The sequence below is a fragment of the Malurus melanocephalus genome, unplaced genomic scaffold, assembly GCF_030028575.1.
Source record: "Malurus melanocephalus ecotype Western Australia unplaced genomic scaffold, MMel_1.1 scaffold_555, whole genome shotgun sequence".
Classification (NCBI taxonomy): domain Eukaryota; kingdom Metazoa; phylum Chordata; class Aves; order Passeriformes; family Maluridae; genus Malurus; species Malurus melanocephalus.
Window position 1 is genome coordinate 109114 of NW_026623787.1, and position 12296 is coordinate 121409.

The following is a 12296-nucleotide window of genomic DNA, read 5'->3' on the forward strand; positions in this document are numbered from 1 at the left end:
AGTCTTTCTTCAGCTGGTTTTGAGAGTTTTGGTTGCTGGGTTTGTTGATAGAAAATTTAATTTTTTGTTCAACAGCAGGTAATGAGGGTTGCTTAGGTGTAACTATGTATTTTTATACGTTTTTAAAATTTTACTTTTTCATGTGTCTTATTCTGTAGCTCTTTCTATGTGTTTCATGTACAATGCTATTGCACATCTGACAATTGTTGCATGCAGTCAGASAGAGGAGAAACAGCTGTAATATAATTATTCTTTATGGTGCCATCAGTCTCTTGGCTTTTTTTCCCAAAAGAAGTGTTACTCAGATTTGCTTTATCAGTTAATTTGTTTGCCCTTAAACTTATATTTGACTTTGGCTTTGATGCTGCATCCTTGTGAACTATTAAGGTTTTTAATAAATCTTTGCAGCTGCCAGATATATGGAATGTTATGGAACAAATACTAAATGAAAACTAGGTTTAAGCTAATACCTTGTCTTGGAGCATGTTAGAGTGGTTAGCTACAGTGCCACAAATGATGTTACTATGGAGAGAGCTTCTGTTTCCATGACATTTGCTGGCATATTTTGCTAGGCCTTCAGAAGAAGAAGGGCTCTGTCCTCTATCAAATTTGGTGGGTGTTATTCCATTACTTCTGAAACTCTGCAGTGTCTCACTGCAAAGATMTATGAATTAATTTCTTAAGAATATTAATGGTGATTGGCCAGGAAAAAAAGGAAGGGACAAAAGTTACTAAAATTTTAATCACGTAGAAAGCAAGGGTTTTCTAATAGTATTTTTTTACTTACATAGATATTCCTGGTTGATTTTAACTGGCTATACTGCTCTGCTTGTATACATTTGGGTTGCTTAAAAAAGCCTACAGCTATTCAAGAAGTAGAGTTTTTCTGGTTTTAGAAAAGAATTATGTTTAGCTGTGTAGCTAATGGTTTTATACTSTGAGAACTGCCTTGTACTGGAGTGGAATTTTGAATAACAGTAAATTTTTAATTCAAGTCATGATGTAGCTCACTATTTAAGGATCAGTTATTGGCTTAGGGGTAAATTATAAAAACTTTTTCTTTAGATGAAAGAAGTGGCTTTGAGGCATGCTCAAAATCTTGGCAGCTCTCCATAAAGGGGAGTTTCTTTAGTAACTGTTAGGGCAATGTCATGGTCACCTGCAGGCAGCTTCTGACTGCACTCCTGCATTTCCAACTGCAGTCACACGTGGTCACAGTTTGCTTCTTTTCCCTAAATGCAGGTTGGTATGATCCCCAGGTGCTGGAATAGAAGCACTTAGGGAACAATACTGGTTGTTGAACACCGCTGTGTGACCCATTCTCTCATGTAGGAAGGGTGCTGGGAAGGAGGGGTGTAGGGAGTTAAATACCGTTAAGTATTCTTATGCCACCCCAAGACAAAATTGCTTTCCTTCTGTTCCTAATGAACAGCTGACTGTTGTTCCCTTTGTGCACTACTCTTCTTCTCTTATTAGGTTTTAGTGTCCTGGAGTGATTTTGTTGTTTTAATGGTCTTTCTCTTTTACCCCCAGTTGTGAGGGGGAGTCTAAAGCTTTTGATCCTTTGTGATACCTTCTTGGAGCRTATTATTCTGTAATATGTCTGTTTGCAGCAGTTATAAACAGTTGTCAGGACCTGAGCTAATGCCCCTTTTGAAATACTTTTTTTTTTCAGAGCTTTTCCCAGTTTCACACATTTCAAAAGCACATATGCAGCTAAGGGAAAAATAGGCTCAAGTGCCTAATAACCTAAATGTTGTCTGTGTAACACAGCTAAAACTTTGGTCCACTTATTCTAGTATTTTGGTAAATGAGGAAGAGTGCTTCATCTAATATTCTCCCAATAATTGTAGTATTTCACTACAATCGTTGTTATAGCTTTATTTTAGACAAAATGTCTTTGGTTTCTACTTGAATTGAATTTCTAGATCTTTCTGCCAAAACTGGTGCCACTGACTCCCCATCTGCTAATGCTAAGATTCATATTCTTTGTCCCAACTTTAGAATTAATTTCAACAAATAGCTTAGTGAATGATTTTGGTTTATAAAAGTCATGTTCTCCTTCTGTTGAGGATGTACTAAACAGTAGAAAAGGTCTTTACAAGACAGCTCATAAAATGAACATGGTACTTACTGTTCTTGGTGTCAAGAGAGTTGTACTTCCACATGATACTCTTAATTCTTTTTGGAGTACCTGCTGGATCGATGACTGTGGACTTGTTCACTTTGCTGTCATCTCTGTACCTCTCATTCTGCAATAAGAGAGTTTTTAAAAGATTCCATTGAAGTTATTTCACAAGTAGGATTGAGCTTCACAGAGATCTAATTTATTAGCTCAGAATTCATACTAGCATGCATTTTTGTAACGTTTACATTGAAATTATAAACTCGCTTTATCTTGCAGGTGGGAAAATATTTTTAAACAATCTTCCAAACATCATTACAGATTCTTGCTTGAACCAATGATCTTATTTTTTCCCTATGGCATTCTCAGTTGTGTTTTATGTTCTAGAGGTTAAAGAAAGGACTGTTGTCTTTTTATGACATTAGGAAAAAGGATGCATGGGGAGGGAAATCAGATTTGAAAGAAGCTTCTTTTGAATTGGCTCAGGTTTGTCTGCTTTCTTCTCCCAGAATTTCCCAGTGACTGCACATCGAACATTTCAATTCATTTGATGGATGCCGGTGAATTGGCGCTATGAGTTGTAGTTCTCTTTCTTAAGAAATAGAATACTGTTTTTAAATGCATTTTATATTTGTTTGTGGAAAAACTGTGCATACTAGTGTTTACTGTACATACTAGTGTTTAGTGTTTAAAGTGCTTACTTCTTCTATTCCCCCTTGTTAAAATGTTAAACTGTTTAATAGCAGCTAAACCTGATGACATTTGTTTTGGCAAATGATAATTGTCACTTACCCCCTCCCTKAATTCTTTTGCCCTTCAGCTGCTTGCCTGCTCAAAGTATAGCTACATTAACATTTTAACATTTGGTATAAGGAAAAAAGAAACATTTAAGAAAAAGGAGAATAAAGTCTGACTCTAACTCTTCTGCCAATAACAGAATGAAAGCTCCCTGCCAGCAACAGAGAAGTTGGAACAGGTTCTTCATGGCAGGTGCTCAATCCCAGCATTCAAACCAGAGATTGTGTTGCATGTCTGATGGGTGATTGTGTGGTCATGCTCTGTAGAAGGGGTAAAAAAATCCAATGTGGCAGAAACTATTGTTTGTTTACAAGGTAATATGAACAATTTACATCAGAACCACTGCTTTTAATGGSAGAATGTCATTTCCTAGAAGGATAGCAACTTATTTCACAGTATCTGGATTTTTTTGAGGAATGCTTTTAAAATACAACCTATATTTCTTTTCCCTTTACTTACAGTGCTSAGCAAATAACTACCCTATTCAACTTAACCTCTTCTTACTCAGAGACACTGACTTGTTTGTTCCTAAGTCAGAACTACAGAGTTTAATTTCACAGAAAGAGTGGGCAGGATCTTTTCCTTTKCTCCTTTGGCATGGTATTTTTTTTCTTCTTAGATGAGGATTTTTCCCTGCTCATTATCTAAATTGGTCTCCCAGTTTTAAGTTGTATTAGTCTTGTAGGAAACTTGAAAGAGAAATTACATGCTGGGTTTTTTTTTTTTCAATATACGTATTTTTCCCACTTTGCTTTTCACCTCTGAGCACATCAGCTTGCTATTTGCAGAGTGAGTGCCTCTGAAGCACATGCTGACTTCTACTGGTTGGACCTAACTTCCATGTTGTATGAATATTTCCTTGTGAAAATAAGGATGTGAAATATGTGATTTTCTGTTTTAATGTCAATGGCTAATGATGAATTTAATATGATTAAAACTCATAATTTTATAATTTGTGTACTGGAATACGCAATTGAAAAGGCTAGTTTCTACTGTTTCTTATAAAAGACCGCAGGATTCAGCATTCCAAGCAAGACTCATGAATATTTAATTCAAGGAGATTTGTAGYCCTGGAAGATGTAATAAGCTAGCCCTTAATGACAATTTTGTGTAGCATACATTTGGCAACATGGCAACAATAGAAAAAAATCCTGCTGGCAATTCTGTGCATCATCTTTCAGGCATATCTGTTMGGCTCTAGGGGCTTTTTAGCTCTGGAATTATAAAGAGAAATTAGACTRTGTCTGAGACCAGCATGCTGCAATTTCTTAGTTAGTACTTGCACATTTCTCCTGGTGTTCAGATTAGCTAAAAGCTCCAGCCTACTGATTGCATTTTGATATAAGGCTTTCTTTTTTTTTTAAAGATTGGTATTCCTCAAGAAGTATTTTTTAAATATATTTTTGCATCTTTCTGTTTAGGATTGGTAGTTTTCATTAATCTTCCTGGGCTCTGAGGGGATTTTCTGCAATATTATTCCTGGTATACTGATTATCATCATAGCTTACAAAAAATATCAACAAAACCGATGTTGTGGTGAAGCCTTAAATTTACAGGTTGGAGCTTCTGCAAATGTGGCCTCTAATACTGATAAATTACCCAGCTTCCAAATTGGATTATTGTAGTGAGTCAGCCAAGAGCACTGCTGCTCAGTTCATGGAGATTCTTTTGTTATATTAGGGATGCTGTGGCTGTCAGAYTTGAAGCACTGCAAACTTCCTGCTGATCCAGCCCAATTTTTGCAGGACTTCTAGGAACCTTTCATCACAAAGTAACTACCCACAAAGAAATAAGTCATCTGAGAGACTGACTTCCTTCTCTCTCTGGTGTAAATTTAAATGATGACTACACTTAAACTTGAGTTGGAGTAGAGGTGGTAACAAWGAAAGGACAGAAGATGAAGAGAGATTGGTGCTATCGGGTTTGAGAAATGAGAGAAGGTTTTGGCTGGTATGTATAACATTTTAAACTTGTAAAGAGACATAAACAGTAAGGCTCATAAAACAAATGATGCAATGAAGCAAGTACACATCACTTTATACAATGAAATTTGATGTGTTCTCCAGCATTGCTGGCTTTATGTGACCAAGGCTATTTTCACAGTAAAAGTGTGGAAGGAATATTAGAAGGAAGATGATCTTCCTAAGAGTCTTTCAAAGATTTGTTGTGTTGCTAGGATAGAGAAGAATAATAAGTATTGCTGTARAGAGAAAGAAAAGAAAATCCAGTAAAAGAGTGAGCCAGGAATGCTTCCGTATTATCTTTGTTCTCCCAACAGTTTACTTCAGAGTTGTCCCTTCATCCTTTGTGGATGTGGCTGTGAGTTAGGAAATGAAGTCTTAAACAGCTCACCAGAGATGAATTTGAATAGACTCATGTTAAACATACAATGGAAAGAGAAAATKAAGATTTAAAATTTGAAGTGCTAGCAACTCTAGAATAGTTTTTCCAAGTTTATGATTTGTGCACACAGAAAGCATCAGCTGAACATTGTTATGGTATCTAGCAATACAGTTGTCAAAATTTTTTTCCATTTGCTTTCTAAATTTCAGTTAGTGCTGACTGAAAACAGGATAAATCCTCTAATAAATAAAACAGAATTAAAATTCCTCCTGCCTTTAAAACCATGGCTTGTCGTTCCAAACATTGCATTTCTGTTAGGTATATTAATACTAGTGAAGTCTGAAAGAATAGCAGAAAAAAAGCAGCATTAGTAATCTCATATGTTCTTATTAAAGATGTTTGAATCTTTCAGACCTATAGTGATGTAATGACTTCAGGAAGAGTGTGTGAATCTGAAAATACAGAGAACAGCATATGATCTTGTAAAGGAACTTGTATTGGAAGTGCCAAAGTACAACATATATTCAGTGAGGTGGAGCAAGCCCTCTCCTAGTGAGTCTGCTCCTCCTAAATTAGGTTTGTCAACTTGTGCAGAGCTTCAGATCTGTCTCCATTCACCATGGGGGAAACAGGTGSTTATTGGAGAGATGTTTTATTTAGCACTTAGAGCACCAATGTCACTGTTGTGCCTAAGTCAGACTGGCTTTAACCACAGTCTGCCATGATTGTGGCCTCCTCAAAAGCAAARGTAAACAGAACTTTTGGACTTAGTGCCAAACTAATTCCTGTAGTTTATGGCAAGGATTGTGTTGAAGTATTCAGGAAGAGAAGGGCTTCCTGATCACATTGGAGGAGGGCAAAAAGGGCGGATTGTTTTGGGCAAAAAGGTGGATGGAAATGAAGGAAGATTGATTTAAGTGCATATATCATAGGGTCTTTTGGAGATTGCGATTTACTCTAATTTAACCTAGCTCTCATCAGTCTTTATAGACAGTTGTTTTAAGCCTTATAGTTTTTTGTCTCTGGGTTTGTTTATCTGTGTTTCTAGACAGGTGGAAATTAACTATGGATGGCTGAGGAAAAGTTATGTAGATATGAGCTTTTCCATTTTATTAATTTCTAGTTAAGGCTGATAATGAGTTGTGAAGCTTWATTTTAAAGAAAATTGCATCTGGAGAAGTAGCTACAGTAGGTCCTGTTGACAGTTTGCGCTGCTGGTACATCCTGAGGCCATCTCAGTTCAAGTTAGTGATACAAAGTGACATAAAGAATGAAATACAGCAATGGAAGACAAAGTATCTTGAGTGTTTCTATTGTGTTAATTTTCCAGAAGACTTACACAGCACATATATAATGAGGTTATAAATAGTAGTGATGRTGAAAAATGAGAAAATTAGAAAATAGTCAATAGCAATATAAAGCTAATATCTTAAGTAGCAATCATGGACCATCACCAGTTCCTTTGACTATGTGGGCATTGTGGTTCTGTCATCAGGAGATTTATTTGTCACAAAGGTAGCAGTATGTAGCTTTTTGACAGTTACCTTAATTTGCCAAAAGCAGAGTTTATAGTCAAAGGCAGACACCAGTTAGTCCATTTTGGACCATATATACATTAGCCAACAATTCAAAACCATTTACTTTTTTGGTTTTGCGTCAGACCCAAGTATTGGAGTTTCTTTGTCCAGATCATAATATTCAGTGAAAGGAAGGAAATTTTCAAGAACAGGGTTTTGCTGCTTATAAAAATRTGCTGGGGGAGAGGAGGAAAGACCAGTGTGTAACTTTGTGCCTGCTGCATTCTGATACATTCAGCTATAAACATAGGGTTTTGGCTGTGATCTGAACTTCATTTATCAAATATTAACAGGATTAATATGTAAATTATGTTAGCTATGAATAAAATGGCCTCATATTTTTCTCCTTGTTAATGGAATATTGAGAAAAGCTATTAGTATAACTGTGAAACAAGATGTTTAATGAAGCTGGAGGTATAAAGCTAAATTAAAGTGCAAGAGGAGAAGAAGTTTAGCCCACTAATTACCAAAGAAGTCCAACATAAATATTGCATTAGCTTGAGGATCAGAGGCAGATTTGGAAAAAAMCAGTTTTCTATTAACATATTAACAAAATAATTTCTGCATACAGGTTAACCTTCTAAACCTGATTGGCATTCAAGTTAAAATCCTTAGTATAAAACATAATCTAACAGTATTTAAATGAGTGCATGCTTTGCTTCTTAGTCCAGTATGACAGTTAAGCTTAATATTTAATAAGTAATTGTGATTATAATAGTTTTCATTTTACTTCATATAGCTTCAAGTCACAGTTTTATAAGAGAYAAATTGTGGTACAATAACATTTTTTCAATAAAAGCAGCTATTGACAACTAACTGGTCGTAATGCATTAAAAAGTATCATTCCTACTTAGTTCTTGAACACTCTAAAGGAAAAGTTTGTGCAATTCAGATGTGGTTGGGTCTTAAAACATGTTAGTTTTTCCTTATTTTGATTTTTAAAGTGGAGGAATTGAAGAATTGACACAAATTTGTTTGACTACATGGAATTAAAGGATGGATACTTCACTGTCAAGTAATAAGTTATTTTTAAACTATGTTATCTGGAGTTGGCTCTGTCATCCTTTTGGCTTAACAATGGACACTAAATTCGTTGAGCTGAGTCAGGAAACTTGTCTTTTTCCCATCTTTTTGAACCTCTATACTTACTGTTGCAGATTTGCTTTCAAGAATGTGACAACATTACTTTTTATAATGTCCGGAATTAATTAACCACCTTATTTTCAAGCAGATCAAATATTTGTTGAACATCAGTGTGTCTCTGTGTTCTGATCAAATCACTGAATCAGGCAARAAGCTGATGTTTAGTGAGGACTGCAGCTCTTTGATTGTTCAGGTGGTTTGAATCAGTAATTTATACCACCAAACATTAGAAGCAGCATTTATTAATTTCTTTTAYTTGAAARAGGTTTTTGAAAAGGAARGAATTACYTTTTTTTCCCAGCTGACTCACATTTATYAAAAGAAATGCCTGCTTTACTATCTCCAGACTTTATACAGAAATTATGTCAAATGCCTACAAGAAAGAAATCAGTACTTGGTGCATTTGGTTTGTTTTTGTRAAGAACAAAGGAATCCTGATAATCTTTGCGACATCGAGTGCCGCTGAAGAGATTTTTTTAAGCACCTTTTTTCAGTGGTGCTTTTCTTTCCCTTGCTAACCTGCATTTGTCAAAAGTTTCATCTGTTGCATTCATTCATAGAAGTTTCTTAGATGCCTCTGAATTCTTCAGCCTTTTTAAGAGTTCCCTTTCTGCCTCTCTGGTATGTGGAATGTATTTGGCAAAGACAGATAATCAGTTTGGCCAGCCCTGATGTATTTTAAATAAGAAGTAAATATAATGGTTTAGTGCAAAAATGAAGAAAAATACTTTTCTCTTACTGTCTGTTGTTGGGTCAAAGTATATAGTGTTGTCCAGGTGTTTATTTCTAATGTCCATTTCAGATCAATGCATTCATTTTAGTCACTTTTTCTGTGTATCAGTCTTTGTAGTCAGACACCCTGTTGTTTGAATCTGAAGGCTTTTGCTCTTGGACATTCTTCTCCTTTATCTSCTAGATCACCAACATGCAAAGTAGCCTTCTTTGTGGGTGCAATGGATAATTTAAGATGACCAGTGATCACCACCAAACACCATAAATACCATAGTGAACAACACAGTTTGCCTTTACCTCTAAAGATGTGAGTTAGGGGTGAGCCCACTGCTCTGAAAKCAGTCTTCTCAAGTAATCTCTTTGCCTCTGACTTCACTAAGAAAAGCTGAGCYTTTTGCTCCTCAGCCAGGGAGTATAGTGGGCCTATGATCAGACTAGTATCTCCCTTTTTCTCAGTGTCCAGCTCCATAAACTGCAAAAACAAGCATTAATCATATTTATGCATCAATGACCAAGAAATTTCTGGTGCCACATTCCCTTTTGCTTAGCTTTTTCCCTCYCAGGTGAAGAAAGTAGAATACATGGAGATTTGCAGTGATGGTCTGTGGGAACTATGGTGAGGTCRTAAGTTTTTATGTGGGTACTTTGAGGAACTGATGGAGTTGGAAGTAAGGAGGGATGCTGGAAGGGACAGAAGGCAATATTTGAAGAAGCTAAGGGTCACAGTTCAACTGCTGGTGGAATAACTTATTTGCTCAAGTAGATTTTACTCTCTTATGTTYAGGGTTTTCTTTATTGGTGTTTTTTGTTTGTTTGYTKGTTTTTTGTTTTTTGTTCTTTGTATTTTTTTAATGACAGTTAAAAAAGTATGTTACCATGAAGGGTTTTAATGATAATGTTGGGAYTTTGCATGTCTTTATGGTCACGTTAATACTTCGAACTTTTTCAGCAAACTTACCTGCTTTCCTGAAGGATCAGTCACGTAGGCTAAACTGGATGATTTGATCTTATGATGTTGCTTGAATACAGCCAAATGTGGGCTGTGTTTCCTGGAGTAAGTGTATTAAGTCTCAGATAAAGGCATGAATCTGAAAAGAATTATTTGAGCTTGTTATCAACACCTCTCAGTTCAATGCAAAAGAATAGAAATCCACTTTGTGTACTGCTTTATGCATAAGCAATGAAAGGAGTATTGGAGAGCCAGGCATCAGTCTAAAGTAAGGCATTAACAAGACTTAGTGTAGAATTAAGCATTTTTAAGCACAAGTAGARTACATGGCAGTGGTAGCTTCCATAGATACATAATGTGGTGATTTTTTTTTTACTTGGTATCTTTCATAAAGGTGTGTCGTATTTTGAATAGGGATTATAARCTTGGTATAAACATTGTTATAGTTTGGATGGGAGTTATAAACTTGATATAAACATTATTGTTCAAGTTTCTCTGTTCTATATGCAACAGGGCTGAGTCAATGAGCCCAGTAATGGTTTCTAGTCTTAAAAATCTATGACTATAGAATTGATTCAATGGTTGCTTTTGATTTCATGGTTTCTTGATCCATTGTTGTGATTTATTCACATAATCTGTGAACAATGTTAGCAATTTATGTGTCTTCAGCTCATTTCTTTATAAAGTCTAGTCTGAAATGATTGATTATAATCAATCCTTTTGGTTCTTTAAAATGATCCAGGGTCTGTAGTGCAAGAAAATAAAACCACATTTTGGGTAATTATTGTGTTTTTATGTTTACCCAGCTGAATGCAAACTATTAGATTGAGCAGGTCAGCAGCTGTTCTATGGATTACGAGGCCTCAGAATTAAGTAGAGCTCTTCAGATAAAGCATTTATCACTTTTTTGAGTGGTAAGAGGAGCAAATTTGTTGTTATTATAGGTTTATTGTCGTTAAGTTTTATATTTAGTAGTTAGGTTTTATATTTAATTTTATATTTCATGTTCAAGGATACTTCATTGCACTTTATTACATTTTCAGTAATTTCAGTAATCTACATTTCAGTGTGGTTAGATGCTAATATCATTTGCATGTGGCAAACTACATGTAATGATTCAAAAAAACATCAGTAGATTCCCAGTAGCTGTCTTGGTTAAGCCCATCCCCTCCCACCTGCTCTGCCCTCACTCCTCAAAGGTACTCAACCTTCTGTACCTCTTGGGCAAGCATGACTATGTAAACAAACCTTCCCTGAGCTTCCTGTGCCCTTTGCTTTAGCCTTTTTTCCAAACTGGTGTGTGCCTGCAGCAGCCAGCTGTGCAGCTCTTCAGATACTTTGCAGGGTAAGGTCTGACCAGTTTACTGAGGAGAAATTAGAACTGATAAGTAGCAGTGCTGTGCCACTTACAAGAAAAAAAAAAAAAAGAAAAAGCTGGGTTATTTGCTGGCTTCCTGTCATTTGGAAGGAGTGAGGGAAGATACGGAGGAAGGGAAAGGTAAGGTGGCCTTTGATAGCTACTGCCTGCACTTAAGGGGAATGGTATTTAGGAAGGGTTAAGGGAGGTAGAGCTAACTGATTAGACTTTATAGGATAGTGAGACGTCCACCCTTGTAATGGAAACCTTCTCTTCCTCTTTTTGATGAGGCACGAACTTCCCTGTTGATCATCCCACCAGCTCTTCCTTTTCAGTCTCTAGGAGAAGCCGTTTGTTTTGTCTAGACTTTAGGCTGAAGTCACTCAGTCTTCCAGGTGGGTGTCTTCATGGTGACTCAACACCACCCCACACCCCAGACTGCCTGCCCAGAATGCAGTCCCAGAAACTAACCCCGCTTTTCCTCCTACAAAATACTAAGCAGAAACCCATGTGGAAGCAGCTATTTGGTGTGAAAGTTTATCCTCGCTATGGGCCTCTTATATCTCCATTGCCCAGGCTTTCAGCTTTGTGCTGTGCCATCCATTGCATGCAAATGCTGACCCATGGCCTTAGGCAAATCCCAAACCTGTGTGTGAGGCTGTCTGCAGTTGACAAGAAGTGGGTCAGAAAAGTTGAGACAGCAGAACTGGAGGCTTTGAGGGCCAGCCTTTCTCTTGATCTGATGGKAGAGGTAGAAGGAGTTGCCTCCTCTTGGGCAGCTGTGGAGGAAGCAGGGAACTAGACTGTACTCTGGGACAGGGCAGGGGATTGAGATTCAAACATGACTAACAACATGTCACTGTGCCCTGCAGTGCCAAAATGGTTCTAACAAAATCCTAGTGGTTTGACTAGACCCACTTGAGCCTATGGAATTGAGTTTGAGGTGAGGAATCAGTGGGCTTAGCAGCCTAAGAGGGATGCCAGAGAATGCGCTTTCTGTTKAGCTGTCTWCAGTGATGATTCTGCRTCCCAGGGTGTTGGATGTGCACCCRAGGTTTAGGGTCATTATTGAATCCTTGCCTGAAGTTCAGGATCTCCATGGTAGGGGCACATTTGCCATGCTGCTTCTGACATATCTGTTGTCCCTGGTCTTCATCCTYTTGACGAAAGGAAGGGCCTGAGGTTTTGCCAGGACCACAGAAGATAGGGCATTTATACCACTACTACTGCTGCTACTAAAAAGATAAARGAAGTGTTGGGTAGATGGTGAGT

At 37.0% G+C, this 12296-nt stretch overlaps 1 protein-coding gene across 1 annotated transcript in view; it reads left to right on the forward strand.

Annotated features, from left to right (window-relative positions):
• Positions 1-12296, forward strand: part of RNGTT (RNA guanylyltransferase and 5'-phosphatase) — a 168717-nt gene that overhangs the window by 89080 nt on the left and 67341 nt on the right. The gene's annotated exons all lie outside the window — the stretch shown is intronic.